The 15,945-nt window shown below is 40.7% G+C and overlaps 1 protein-coding gene across 4 annotated transcripts in view; it reads left to right on the top strand.

The window, feature by feature from the left end:
* Positions 1-389: 389 nt before the first annotated feature.
* The window catches only part of SULF2 (sulfatase 2), a 336,643-nt gene continuing 321,087 nt past the window's right edge, over positions 390-15,945 (top strand). For 3 of the 4 annotated variants that reach the window (XM_078392669.1, XM_020779453.3, XM_078392670.1), the window contains exon 1: positions 390-533. The gene's annotated coding sequence lies outside the window, so the exon portion shown is untranslated. The remainder of the gene's footprint in view (positions 534-15,945) is intronic. The other variant, XM_072996894.2, reaches the window with a different exon arrangement.

Below are 15,945 nucleotides of genomic sequence, written 5' to 3' on the forward strand. Positions count from 1 at the left end.
CGCTGGACGTCCAGTTGTGCCCATCGGCGTATAATCCTCCATTCCTGCATCTCCCTCCGCCCCGTGGAGGAGGAGGAGGAGGAGAATGTGGCGGTGTCTCTCTCTCTCTCTCCCCCCCCCCCCCGCCCTCTTCTCTCCTCAGCCCCGAGCAAAAGAGGCGTTTTGCAACAGATGGTTCAAGACATTCCCTTCGGCGCGTCCCGCGCTCTCTGGCTGGCGAAGCGACCGGGGAGCCCCTCGGCGCGCCGGAGGAAGGGCGGGACCGAGGCCAAAGCAGCTGTGTGGTCCTGCGGGGGGGGGGGGACGCGCGGGGCTTCGGGTGACACTGGGGGCGCGCGCGGCTTCGCTCCCCGCAAGCCCTTTCTCTGCCCCCCCTTCCCCACTGAAAAGCAGCCCGGCTCGTTCTCTGTTGCCAGGGCAAACCCCAACCCCGCCTCCTCCTCCTCCTCCTCCTCCTCTGCCCGGGTCCACCTCACTTGGCAAGTGAAACAAGCGCCGCCTTGGCCCTGCGTGCAAGGGAAGGGCTGCCTGAGGTAAGTTCGCCGGGGGAGGGGGGGAGGGAAAGTGACCCGCTCCTTTTCGTTGTTGTTGTTGGCTGCTTTCGAAGTTTGACCTTGTTTCTGCACTTGAGGCATCAGGGCGGGAGGAGAGGCGCGTTTGTTATCACTGCTGCTCCTTTTTATTTCTTCCAAACCCAGAGGGGGAGGTGGGGGAGGGAGGGGGTGTGAAAGAAACCCTCACATCAAAACCTGGTCTCTCTTTCCACCTTGGTCCCACCCCGTCCCCAGAGCACCATCTTTGCTTTTCAGTGAGGGCGAGCTCAAGACACGCAGGTTTCCACAGCTGGTGTGTCTTTATGCTTAATAATAATCACGTGCCAGTCAAGTCATTTCTGACGTATAGCCACCCTTTTTAGGGGTTTTCAAGTAGAGACCATTTTACTCGAAAGTAAATCCCGCCTAATTCAGTGGGGTCTTATTTCCCAGTGGATATTGGGTTGCAGCCCAAAGAACCTGTTTGCTTGTTGGCTTGCTTGATTTATTTATTTTTGCCCAGTTATCCAGAGACAGTCTTCCACCTGCCTCAAAGCACATGTCTGCAAATCAAGAAGGAGTGCCCTTTACTGGGGCTCAGGAGGCCCCCCAGAGAACTCTGTTCCTCCAAAAAGGCAGTGAATAAATAAGGTATAGAATTATGAGAGAATGCCCTCCCCCTGATTATTTGAGAATATAGTGTACAGGAGTCATAATTTGTGGAGTGACTGGGAAGCACGTTGCCTCACAAATTTTGGGAAAGGTGCCCTCCTTGCTTGGTCCTATGGTTGGCAAGTTTCAGCCCCCTCAATGCATTTTTGAATGTTGGGGAGCTCTTTCTGCTCATATCACAAATTATTTTTGCACCATTGCTGGTGAACTGCTATAGCTGTGCACCTAGATAGGCTGGTTTGAAGCCTGACAACTGCCCACTTTAGAAATTAAGCGCTAACCACAGCTCCTTGCAACAGACATTAGAATTTGAGGACATCCTTTACTGTTGCAGCATTGATCTGCCACTATGGTTTCCCTGGGGCGACCTTGCAAGAGTACATGTATGTATAGACTATCAAGTAATCCACAGAACTCCATTTGTCACAGAATCGTTTGGGTTGGCCTGTTAACAAGAAAAGTGACTTCAACTAGCAAAGAATGAGCAGTTTTGATCTGGTAACTTAATTTCATAGGCCCCAAGGTTTCTGAATGGATCTACCTATAGGGTAAGAGTGCTGAAATTTATTTTATGCATCTGCACTGAAATGGTGTGCCACATCCAGTTGGCTTGAGTTGCAGGCTAGTGCAACTGAAAAGTTTACAATGTCAACAGGCTTCTATCACATCTTCTGTCACATGATGTGCATGAATTAAACTGTTTCCATAAGCTTGGTTTGTATGCTAGCTGCAGTCATTGTCCTCAGGTGACAATGACTGCAGCTAACATAGGATAAATTAGTACATCTACTGCAAGCATCACATAATGACTGCAACATCAAAATTTGGTTGAAATTGAAGAGATCTATCACATATCAACTGCCAAAGGTGTAGCTTCTCATAGTAGTTCTCCTGAACTCTTTCCATGGTGTTAGTTCACACTTTTCCATGTGTGAGGCAGTAAGAAACAGATTAAAGCACTGCTGTGCTATAAATGTTTATAACATATAGACAGGGCTTTCTAGGTATCAAGTAATCAGAAATGGTTTACCAATCCCTCCTTCAGAAACTATTTGGATTGCTCAAGGCTGCACAGTGGACAGAGGATGCAACTCCATTAGCCGCACATGTTCCTGATTATTTCAGCCGATCCCTGTCTCAGAAGTTGTAGTGGGAATTCAAATCCCAAACTCCTGAGTCCACAGCCTGGTGCTCCAACCCACTAAACTGTACCAGTTCATAAACAAGAAATGTGTTTAAAGTGTTTCTTGTGCAGCACAGTCTTTTCGCACGTTCCCTGTGCACAGTGCACACCATGAAGTATAAGAAAGTTCTGTCACTTAGGAAGCAACAGAATAGTGGTAGATAACTTTGCAGCGTATACCCTGTCTCTAACTAGGATGGGAAATTTGCCAAGAGATTGTGCTGTGTATAGAAATACTCTAAAGAAATTTCTTGCATGCTTTGTTTGGTGTGAAGCCATGGGTGGAGAAATGTGAGTGACAGTTCTGCTGGGTCACCCTATAGCAATTTGGTCTTCCCACCTGTTCCAAAGAATTAGCAACCATACGGTGGAACTCCTGATCTTAAATTCCAACTGCTAGCATGAGGAGAAGTGCTTTTTTAAAAAAGTGAGCCCAAAACTTTAATCTTTACCCAAGTTGCATTTATTATCTCCATGGCACACTTAAAAGGAAAGAAAACCACTTAATGTCAGAATGTTAAAAAAAAAGATTGACAATAATTCACCTCTTAGTCACTTCATAGGCTGGATTATTATTTACTTATTTTTATTTATTTAAAATATATTTTATCCCACCTTTCTCCTTTAAAAGGATCTAAGGTGGCTTGCATCATTAAAAGAAAGCATTTGAAAGCTAACAACAGTAAATAAACAACTACTGAAAAGGATCAATACCACATTAAAAATTATAAGCAACACAAAAACATTCAAAACAGTAAGGGACAACAATTCATTTAAAAATCTCACTCAGGTTGTCAGTCATTGAGGGAAGGCATGCCTGAAAAGAGAGGTCTTCATGTAAAGAGATTAGAGGAGAGGGGAAGTCCTTTTTCTATGAGCCTTTAGCCTGTGAGACCACCAGAGATTAGCACAATTTACCTTTAAGTTGGGGAAACCCCTTGAAAGGCATCCTAGCCTCTCGACTTAGGCTCCAGAAACTGGGGTTTAATGCTTTACAGTAGATGCTGCCACCATTCTCTGCTGGATCAGAGCATAGTGCTCTTTTTTACATGCCCAGAGGAGCTCCAGCTGAAAGACACAGTCATCTGGGAATGACCTAAAACAGCAATGATAGCTGGTTGAGCAAGTCTGGGATTCCGTGTGACTTTACATCAGTCTTCCAGCCTGATGTTCTCCAGATGATTTGGACTACAAATTGTATTGTTCCTAACCTTCCACCATCAGAATCCCTACCTGCCCCTAAATTATTCATTCTGCTATCTTGATTGCACCTTAAAATAGTTTTCTGTGTTGTATTTTTATGTTATAATGTTTATTATAATGCTTAGTATAATGCTTACTATTTGCTTATTCATTTTATATTATTTGATAGTATTATAATTAATGTTGTTTTACCGTGTTGTAAACCACCCAGAGTGGCCTTTGAAGCCAGATGAGTGGTAAATTAAACAAACAAACAAACAAACAACTATTATGTCTCAGATTGAGATTGAGGAATTTCCTGATGCTCTTGATAGAGCCTTTGCATTGATGAAAATGAAGTTTTGCACAAAACAAGAAAATTCTTGTGCAAAATTGCAGACTGCATGCATCATGTGAATTGTGTCAAATGCCCAAAATTAGGATGGTCACTGCTTTATGAGTGTTTTAGTGTGATACCTGTTTTGTACCTCGTATATCTGAAGAAGTGCGAGATGTTCCATGAAAGCTTACATTAAAATATAAGTTAGTCTTTAATGTGCCACAGAAATTTTTGTATTTTATCTTTTTTATTTTAGTTTTCGTTTTGCCTTATATATATGTACAGACTGACACAATTACCTCTTCTAAAACTGCTTTTTTAAAGAATTTCAAACACTAGATAGGGTTTTTTTTTGGTATCTTGCTTAACAACTAGACAGTCTTTCTGTGAATGCTTGCTGTGTGTATGTGTGTGCATATGCACACACATGTATCTGTGTTTGTATGTACGTGTGTTTGCTTCTCAGGGGAAAGGACACTAGAAGCATTTTATCTTTCTTATTAGGTTGAAATGTTTCGCTACTCAGAGTCCAAGTAGCTTCTTCAGTCTGAGGAGAGTTAGTAGGAGATCTCTCTGGTTTGAGAGAGGGGTGAGGTGCATATAGAAAATCCTTCACTCAACAGGGGTGGAGGCCTTAGATACAATCTGTCTCCTATTTATCATGTTGCCCTTTCATCTGTCCCCAGAAAGATTAGGACCACACACACCAGAAAGACCACTGTTAACGACTCTTAATGACCCACGGCAATGGGTGAAGAAGGACTGCAGAAGTGGGATTATCTCTCACCCCCAGTCCTTTGTCCTTCTAATGAGCCTATTCAGACTAAGGGGAAGTGAAACCAATGTGGAGATATCAGGGATCTCCTACCAACTCTCCTCAGACTGAAGAAGCTATTGTTTGTCACTTATTATGCTCCTCATAATTTCTAAGCCCTGCAGAAAAATAAAAATAAGGTGGTCTATGACTGCCTGGAATCTAATGACATGAAAAGAAAGGTAGAAAGAATTGGTGAAGAAGTGGAAAGCAAGGAAGTTGTTCGGTTTCTATAATTTCTGTGGCATAATATGATTTGGAAATGTGAGTCTGTGTGCCTTTAAGTACACAGATACACACAATCAAACAGCTGTTAGTTCCTGGCTGATAGCAGAGGCTGGAGCATTTTGCCTCTAGCTTTTCAACTCCAGGGCAACTGGCCTTTGGAGCCAATTTGGAAGTCAGGGAAAAAGGTGTTTATCCACTGATTGATGGATGGGGCATAGTGGATTTGCTGTTAGTTCTGGGAGGGCGGAAGTGCGGCGTTTTGTTCCCCAATTTCCTAGCTGGAGGCAAAGATGATGGTATTTTTCCCTTCAGGTCTCTAATAGGACAAAATTAGTCGTTTAGTCGTTTAGTCATGCCTGACTCTTTGTGACCCCATGGACCAGAGCACACCAGGCTCTCCTATCTTCCACCGCCTCCCGGAGCTGTGTCAAATTCATTCTGGTAGCTTCGATGACAATGTCCAACCATCTCATCCTCTGTTGTCCCCTTCTGCTCTTGCCTTCACACTTTCCCAACATCAGGGTCTTTTCCAAGGAGTCTTCTCTTCTCATAAGATGGCCAAAGTATTGGAGCCTCAGCTTCAGGTCTGTCCTTCCAGTGAGCACTCAGGGTTGATTTCCTTTAGAATGGATAGGTTTGTTCTCCTTGCAGTCCAGGGGACTCTCAAGAGCCTCCTCCAGCACCACTGTTCAAAAGCATCAATTCTTTGGCAGTCAGCTCTCTTTATGGTCCAGCTCTCACTTCCATACGTCACTAGAGGAAAAACCATATCTTTGACTATGCGGACTTTTGTTGGCAAGGTGATGTCTCTGCTTTTTAGGATGCTGTCAAGGTTTGTCATTGCTTTCCTCCCAAGTAGCAGGAGTCTTTTAATTTCATGGCTGCTGTCTCCATCTGCAGTGATCATGGAGCCCAAGAAAGTAAAATCTGTCACTGCCTCCATATCTTCCCCTTCTATTTCCCAGGAGGTGATGGGACCAGTGGCCATGATCTTAGTTTTTTTGATGTTGAGCTTCAGACCGTTTTTTGCACTCTCCTCTTTCACTCTCATTAAGAGGTTCTTTAATTCCTCCTCACTTTCTGCCATCAGAGTGGTATCATCTCCATATCAGAGGCTGTTGATATTTCTTCTGGGAATCTTGATTCCAGCTTGGGATTCCTCCAGTCCAGCCTTTCGCATGATGTATTTTGCATAAAAGTTGAATAAGCACAGAGACAATATACAGCCTTGTCGTATTCCTTTCCCAATTTTGGACCAATCAGTTGTTCCATATCCAGTTCTAACTGTTGCTTCCTGTCCCACATTTAGGATTATCAGGAGACAGATAAGGTGGTGAGGCACTCCCATTTCTTTAAGGACTTGCCATTGTTTGCTGTGGTCCACACAGTCAAAGGCTTTTGCATAGTCAATGAAGCAGGAGTAGATATTTTTCTGGAACTCTCTGGCTTTCTCTATAATCCAGCGCATGTTAGCAATTTGGTCTCTACTTCTTCTGCCCCTTCGGAATCCAACTTGTACTTCTGGGAGTTCTCGGTCCACATACTGCTGAAGCCTACCTTGAAGATTTTTGAGCATAACCTTGCTAGCGTGTGAAATGAGTGCAATTGTACAGTAGTTGAGAATTCTTTGGGATTGGGATGTAGACTGATCTTTTCCAGTCCTCTGGCCACTGTTGAGTTTTCCAAACTTGCTGGCATATTGAGTGTAGCACCTTAACAGCGTCATCTTTTAAGATTTTAAATAGCTCAACTGGAATGCCATCACCTCCACTGGCCTTGTTGTTAGACAAGCTTTCTAAGGCCCACTTGACTTCACTCTCCAGGATGTCTGGCTCAAGGTCTGCAACCACATTATCTGGGTTGTCTGGGATATCCAAATCTTTCTGGTATAATTCCTCTGTACATTGGTTGAACAGTTATCCTATGGATCACATATTTCTCCATCTCCCTACCTTACCCCCCCCCGAAAAGGGGAGGGGAGAAAAAGACTAAAAATGCTCTTTTTGTTGTGGGTCTTGTAGAATGAGAAATATGGCACAACTCATGCTTGAGGGTAGCAGTGTAGGAATAGGGAGGGGTTTGTTTGTTTTGCATTTCAGTATGGACTTACCTAAATTCATGCTTCCCAAACTATTGTATGAACTGGAATGCAAATCTCCTAATGTTGTTTACACTTCTCTTAATTCTGCAATGTGGTTCTCTGACCAAAACATACAGTATGTGCAAAACAACATACACACTTTTTCACAAATTTATTTTTGCATCAATCATTAGCTTAAATTCATACAACTATCTGTTGCATACAGATTGTTAACTCCAACATTCACAAGTTGACGCAGAAGAAGGATGGATCAAGTTTGTCCTTCAAAAACTTAAAAAGGTATAAAAAGACAAACAGATTTCTCCATAATTTGTTTTTATACCTTTTTAATTTTGTCCTGATGACAAAGGACAAAAATGGGAGAGACCCCACAGAAGCAGAAGACATCAAGAAGAGGTGGCAAGAATACACATTGTATTATTTATTTATTTTATTTTATTTATATGCTGCCCACACTACCTGAAGGTCTCTGGGCGGCTGACAACATTTAAAATACAGTCGTGCCCCGCTTAACGATTACCCGGTATAACAATGAATCCGCTTCATGATGATGTTTTTGCAATCGCAATTGCGATCGCAAAACTATGTTTTAATGGTTTTTTTTGCTTTGCGACGATTGGTTCCCTGCTTCGGATTCTTCGCATTACGACGCTCAAAACAGCTGGGTTTTCAAAATGGCCGCCGGCTGCTCAAAATGGCTCCCCACTGTTTTTAGGAGGCACTCAAAAATGGCTGTTGTATGGAGGATCTTCGCTGGATGAGCAGGTATTCAGCCCATTGGAACACACTGAACGGTTTTCTTTTAAAAAATTTTTTTATTTCATTTACACAGAAAAGAAGCGAGACAAATAAGAGACAAGGGAAAAAAGGGGGGGAGGAGAAAAAAAACTAACCCTTCAAATTAAACTAACCCCTCCCCTTTTGGAGTCAGAGACTCCAGCCTCGTTAACCCCTCTGCTCCCCCAATTTCATTTTTAGTATATACTGAGTAAATATACAGGCATCCTAAACTTTGCCCTACGCTCCTGTCTTCTTCTGGGCCCAAGAATATATTAGTTCCCAGCTTTGTTTTGCATAGTCTCTTGGCTGTTCCTGTAGAGTGTCCAATTCTGCTATATCCCATAGCTTCTTTAACAACTCTTCTATTGTCGGGACCTCTTCGGTTTTCCATTTTTGGGCCCAGAGTAATCTAGCTGCTGTGGGTATATACATAAGACAATGCTACAATTTATTATCGTTGATTCCTGATATGACATTCAATAATGCCATTTCAGGTTTTATATCTAATTTCTGCTGAGTGATTTCTTTTGCTAAGTCCCATACCTGTGCCAAATAATTTTTGACCTTTTAGAATGTCCACCACATATGATAATAAGTTCCTGCATTCTTTTTACACTTCCAACATATATTGCTGTTACCCTCTGATATTTTTGCTAATTTTACAGGTGTATAATGCCATCTGTAGAACATTTTAAGGATATTTTCTCTAAGATTTACCGGTTTAAGCATCTTATAACTTTCCACATCTTAAGTCCAATCATTGAGATCCACACTGTATCCAAATTTTTCCCCATTTTACCATTGTCTCTTTCACCCTCTCATCCTATAAATCATATTCTAATAAGTATATGTACATTTTTAAATTATTCTTTCATCCGTATATATCCACAGTCTATCCACTTGGACTTTACCCTCAAAGAAATCCACCATCTTATCTTTTTTGTATCTTGATTCTAATTTTACCATTGACCACCAATCAACAGCTACACCCAATTTTTCCAGCTCTTGTTTGTCCTTTATCTTCTGCTCTTTATTTAACAAATTTTCATATGTGGTCAGCATTCCTCTCTGGTTCAGGGCTTTTAATGTAAATGCTTCTATAGGTGCCACCCACAATGGGACTTTCTCGTAAGTTTGTGCTTGAAATTTTTGCCATACCATCCCTAGGGCCTTCCTAATAATATGTTCTCCAAACTGTGAGTGTTCCTTATGTTTCCCGTACCATACATATGCATGCCATCCCATCTTTAAATCATGTCCCTTTAGTTTCATAAGTCTTTGATTTTCTAAAGTTATCCATTCTTTAATCCAGGTCATCACGCAGGCCTTGTAATATAGTAACCAATTTGGCAAGCCCACTCCCCCCTTTCTTTCAGATCTTGTAGCAGTTTAAGTTTTATTCTTGGCTTCTTAGGTTTCCAGAGAAAATTTGATGTTAATCTGTCCAAGTCCTTGAAGTATTTAAAATTAAGTAGTATTGGGAAATTTTGAAACAGGAATAGGAGTTTGGGTAAGATCATCATTTTTATTGCTGATATTCTTCCCATAAATGAGAGTTGTAGTTTGCTCCAATCCTCCAGATTTTTCTGAATTTCTTTCTGTATTGTTAAGTAGTTCTCTTTCATTAAATTGCTTGGTTTTTTCGGTGATAATAACCCCTAAATATTTAATTTTTTTCACCACCTCAAAATTGGAGTTCCGTGCTAATTTTTTGACATCTTCCTTCTTTATGTTTTTTGTCATAAATTTTGTTTTTTGATAGTTTACTTTAAATCCGGCCACCTGTCCAAAATCTTCTATAACTTTCAATAATCCTTCAAGATTTTCCAAAGGATTTTCTAATATTATCGTGAATGCGTTGAACGGTTTTCAATGCATTTCAATGGGCTTTTTTATTTCTCTCTATGATGTTTTCGCTCTACAGCGATTTCGCTGGAACAAATTAACGTCGTCAAGCAAGGCACCACTGTACAATAAAAAGGCAAAATAATTAAAATGCAATTAAAAATATATACTCTAAAATTGCCTTCGGACCCACAGCTGATATCATTTCAATTAAAAGCCTTCTGGAACAGGAAGGTTTTGACCTGGCGCTGAAATGTCATCAGCGTTGGCACCACACGAATCTCAATTGGGAGGGCATTCCATAGTCTGGGGACAGCTGCCGAAAAGGCCCTTTCTTTACAACTCCTCCCTCTTATCTCCTTAAGGGACAGCTCTTTCAAAAGGACTCCCTGGTTAGATCTTAACTCCCGGGTAGGTTCATATGGAAGGAGGCGGTCCTTGAGGTATCCAGGGCCCAAGCCGTATTCCAGAACTGCAACTTTGATTTATTTACTTGGAAGTACAGATCAGATAGATTTTTCCACCCAACCATGTATGGAACAAAGGAACCCAGGAAACTGTCTTTTATAGAGTATAACCACTGGTCCATTGGGGCTAGTATGTTTGATGCTAACTGACACTGGTTGTCCAGAGTTTCAACTGGGATTCTTTCTTTGCCTGCTGACCTACTGAGAACACAGCTGTTCCCAGTTTCATTGTTAAGATGCAAACTGTTATGCCTGCAAACGTATCTCTTTTTCTGGCCAGTGCCCTCTTTGAATAGGTTGTGGTATTGGTAAGGTTTGGGGCACAATAAAAAAGGGCCATATTATAGCAAATAACAGTGACTAAAGTGCACAGGTCAGCACTAGTTTCAAGATCTAGTAGCACATCATTCTGTCAGCTAGATATACTGTGCAATAACAAAAACAAATCAGGCTCAAAGGTTGGAACTCCAGGACCAGGGACAGCTCCAACACAGTTGATAAGTTGTTTTGAGATGCAAAGAGTGCCCTTTAAATAAAGGTGCCATAATTGGCAGTGATGTAGGAGTTGTTTTTCTATGGTTTCATCTAGTGACACTTCTGTCCAATTTAAAGGCCTGTCACCATTGTACTGTGTCTGTTAACCTGGATCTACTACCCATTTGTCACCTATCAATTGAAATTGTGTGGGCATTACATATATGTGCATAACTGACCCCATCCATGTGGTAGTAGGTTTATAAATGGAGTAGCAGTACATGAATGAACTTACTGCTAAGCAGCTTCTGTTCTGCTGCTCTGATTTTTACAGCTGAGGTAAGAATCAGGCAGTCTGCTACCTTAGACCTCAGGCCGCATGTGTTTCTCAAACCATTTTTGTGGCTTCCAGTTTTCTCAGAAGAGCAAGAAAATTCTAGCAAGCAAAAATTGTAGAATCTTTTTTTTCCCGAAATTATTAGCAAATTGAACTTTTAGGGGGCACTGGCCTCTGAAAAAAGGTGTGCACTCCTCATATTTTAGCAACATATGTGGGGGGAAGAGACCCTGACAGCATTTTTAAAAGAGCAATCTTCTGGTCATTCCTGGTTTTGTTTAGATGGGCTGATAGGGCCCCTGGAGAGATATGAGCCAGAAAAATGTCCCCCAGACCCCTGGATCTTGCCTTTCCCTGACTAAAATTTACTAAGATGCTGAGCTAAATGGAGGCCTAACCTGGTGTATATGTTGTTAACTTCCTATAGCTCTTTTGTTCTTGCTTGGACATTCCAGACTATGCATCAGCTTCCTAGAGTGCTTTATGTTATCTGAAAGGAGGACTTAGTCAGATTTTACTAAGCTTTATCTGGACTTGGGAGAGGCAGGATTTTTCTGTGTATTATAGCTCTGAGTCTGCACCATTTTATGGCAATCACATTGATGGCAGCTGTGCTGGTGCCAGCTAGCCATTCAGGACATGTGCTACTAATATGAGTATATTCCACAAATTGAAACACAGGTCCCATTGCTTGGCAGGCTGCCACATAGAAACACTCTCTTTTTTACCATCTTCCATATGTTGAGTCAGCCCCAAGAGCCACAGGATATCTTGAAGGTTATATTATCTAAGGAAGTTTCACTTCGTTTTAATATTCTCTGAAGTTCAGAATGTCACAGATCCTTTCATCATGTTACAGGGAAGTGGTGACCTCTCCTCCTACTTAATATTTGGTAACAACACTCTGCTAGTTGCAACACAGAGTATTGAAGTGACACATCTCCTCCCCAAGGGACTTGCTATCTCGTTTGTACAGAAAATAAAAAGGAATAGGGAAAAAGCTGGGAATCGTTAGTGAACAGTGGGAATGTTAAGTGGAGGGTCAAACAGCAACAAAGCAAGAAAGGTGAATCCAAGGTGGTTTAGTAAGATTCTGTTGATCAAACAGAAAGTTGAACCTCTTCATACATGCCATGGGTTTTTACATACACAGTGATCAGAGTTTGAAAGTAATTAGTTATAAATAATTGGTCTTTTGTAATCATTTCCTTTTCCCAATAAAAGGTACAATTGCATTACATTATGACTGTAACTTAGTGAGGGAAAAACATTCCTTTTGCAGTGCAAGTACAGTTAATCTGTTCTGGATTAACCCTCGCTGTGTGAAAACATCGCTGAGCGGGACAGAAAGGCTCTTTTACTCACCGTTCAGCGATGTTCCTCTGTGGCCGGCAGCCATTTTCGTGCCCTCCCCTCGCTTAACGAGGGCGCGAAAACGCTGCGCGCGGCCATTTTGGGGCTTCCGGCAGCCATTTTGAAGCCACGGAACAGCTGATCGGTGGGTCGCAAAGCGAAGGTCAGTAAGCGAACCGCTTACTGACCTTCGCTCTGCGATTTTCGCCAATTGGGGCCATCGCTCTGCGATCGCATTAGCGATCGAAAAAACATCCCCGTAGAGCGAATTCATTGCTCTACGGGGTGCTCGTTGTGCGAGGCACCACTGTAATTGTTTCATAGTTACGGAGGTGTATGGCATCACTAGATGGAAGAGGAGGAATGTGACATGATTCAGTTGCTGGCTTACACTTGCTCTATGCTGGAGCCTTATACTCTGTAATAAATATTGAAGCTGCACTGAGATAGATGGGAAGACAGTGTGTATTATAATGACAGGGCAATGATTTATATTGTACAGATATATTTTTAAGTAGCTAAAAAACTTTTAGTGAATTTGAGAAAATAAGTCTTTAAAAAAATCAAACATTAACAAAAATCAGACATTAGACATTAATTATCTACTTTTAGGACCCTGAAATGGTATTTTAAAAGTAACTTTCCATGATCTGAGAGATGTGGCATAAACCAGTGAGAGAGGCAGGAGAAAGAACCTTATTACGTGCAGTATATCTGCTTAGAGTGGTGGAAAAAATAAATGCAAGTGAAAACCAGGGGAACAACTGAACCACTTCTGTCATTTCTACTACAGCAGCTTCTTCTTCTGCTCAGTTTTAAAAGAACCTTACTTCATTAGTCCTGGAAATGACTAGAATAGAAACAGTGAGGAAATCTGCATGCAATTTTCTTCCATTTACATTTCACTGTAGTTGGAAGCAAAGAGTGAAGATCTTTAAAAAAAATTAAATGTGCTCCTAGAATTTATTTTAAAAATTGAAAATCTCCTCCATCTGCAAATTCTGTAATGTGAATAGACTCTGTTCTGAAATTCCAAATCAGTCTGCTAAGAAGGAAATTCTACTCTGTTCATTACTTCCAAGTATTTTGTATTGGATTATAAATCAGTATTACATGGGTGAGCATGATCTATTGTTGTGGTATTGATACTTCAGGCTCTTTTACAAATCTGAGTACATTATCTTGTTACAGTATATTGGATTTGGCACAAAAAGGTGACATATCATGGGAATGTAAATATCAAACATACATGGTGAAAAATACTTAGTTGCTTTATTGTGTCTGATCCTACTTTCTACGAAAGAACAGTGCTCAAAGCAGCTTATAAATTAAGTGTTTTGCAGTGATAATGTTGCAATGTGGGTATAATTTAAATATGTGTAAATAAAACAATCTGATGCTGTTAACTGTGTTATGGAGCATTTAAAAAGTGGCCACTGATAGAACCACCTATATAATCTGAATATGCAGACAGGTTTCTGCTTTGCTCATATCAGACAAAATTGGAATTTCATGTTTGGGAGTTGTGCATGCTGATATGATCTGGAAAATAAGTGGTCCGTCTGTTAAGAAACCTAAAATGATTATACTTTGCAGTAAAAGGAACACACTTATTGTACTAATGCCACTCTTGTAAATTGCATTTCTGGAACAAAAGCAAAAATGGTATGTTTAGTCCCTATCTGTGTGAATTTTGACCAAAGGTCAAATTTTGTAAATCAGTGTGATTTGTTTTACACAAAGTCAATGAATGTGTAAGCAAACATGTAATCTGCATCGAAGTGGAACAGTTCATTATGCATTGGATTTTCAAGAAACTCTTTTTACAGCTCTAAACAGTTTTTAAACATCTGATCCCTCTGTACAGTACTCCTCTTCCAGCATGTCCCTGGCCTCAGACCACGCTCCCATAACTTTGCTGCCCACATCTGTTTTGAAGATCTTCACTGCTTAAAATATGTTGTCCTTTATTCCTACTACATCTTGTGACTAGAGCCTCCTTGTTGAATACCTGCACAGTCCCATTGCCTTTTGTCCTTCAAGTCTGTCTTCAGAAATAGTATACTTTTTGGCTTATTCCAATGAAAAAAAAAATCATAATGCGCAAGAGTTCAGTACCAGATCTGTAATGGGAGGTGAGGCAAGTGAGAGACAAAAGCCAAGGAGCACAATAATATAATGTAAGATATGAATTTATTATCCTAAGTATGCCATGCCATTAAGAAAAGGGAACATTTATATGGCCATATTCAGTCTTCTATCCAGATATGCTTGTCATACTAAAAGGGAAGAGGCTATTCACCTCCCATATTGGTCAAGCCTTTCTTCATGTGGAAAGCGACAGGTCTGCTGAGCAGATATGCCTGTTTGCATGTAGTCCAAGAATGTGTTGAAAGTCACGATAGAGAAGGCGGAGGGGGGTGCTATCTGCTTCCATGTAAATGTGGTTTGCTTATTTGGGTACAGCTGCACAATACTTTCCAATTCAAACTGAAGCAAGTGTTACAATGTTTAAATTTTTCATTGTGCCATGTATAGTCTTGGTTCTGCATTGCCTGCTCTCTCTATTCTTTCTGAGAATACTGGCTTCTTTGTACCATCAGAAAAAGTTTAAAATAGAAATAGTAAGAACTTTCAAATCAACAGTGCTGGTGGCTTGTGATGATATTTCTAGTTGTCTGGCAATATGTACACTTCAAAAATAGAAACACATTGACTTGTTTAATGTTTGGTGCATATCTAGTTTTCCTTTTTTTAAAAAGGACTGATTAGAATATCATACATCTGTCATTTTGGAGGGAATGTTTAGGAGAAAGTATGTAAATTTATGGAAGACATAAGATTGAAATCAACTAGAGGTATTTTAAAAAGTGTACTAAATGCTTGCTTGTGCACAAGTTTATGTATGCGCATCTCATATTGTGACATTATTCTAGTTTCTTTTTATTTACATATTCACTTTTTAATCAAACAACAGCTATGAAAACATAGAAGGCACAATTGTGTATTTTTGCCTCAGACATAACATTAGCTAGTTACAGCCCTGCTCATCATAACTCAGGGTGCAGCTACATGTTGACATTATCTGCTATTTGGATCATTTTTATCCTGCTTGAAATGAATATATTTTTGCAACTACATGACAGGGATCAATCAGCTTATTTTGAACAGGAGGCAAGGGGTTGTTTATTTTGAATTGATTTTATAAGCATACTTCCCCCCCCCCGTTTCCTTATATATGTAATTGCCTCATTTGGGGTGTGTCCCTAGGTGATATATTCATGGGAGCTAGTTCAAGAGTATGGCTGATGTTGACTGCTTCAAGAATGTTTTAAAAAAATTATCCTCTCCAAATTAGCGTTGTATCATATAGTCATTTCAGCAGTGAGATATCCTAGGTTGCTTTTTATTTGGTTGTGTCAGTTCTTTTCATTTCTTAATGCAGCTGCAGTTGCTGTGTCTTTTGGTGTGTCGTAGGGACAATATTAATTCCTCATGAAATGACTCCTGACTGAGCAGGAGGGACGGGAGAAAGGGGGGAGATGGGGAAGAGAAGGAGAAGACTGTGATGGGTGGTAATGAGAGTTGGGACCATAATTTTAGAGTAAATGGAAATGATTGGAGAAGCATGGTGTG

Source organism: Pogona vitticeps, chromosome 4 (genome assembly GCF_051106095.1).
Source record: "Pogona vitticeps strain Pit_001003342236 chromosome 4, PviZW2.1, whole genome shotgun sequence".
NCBI lineage: Eukaryota > Metazoa > Chordata > Lepidosauria > Squamata > Agamidae > Pogona > Pogona vitticeps.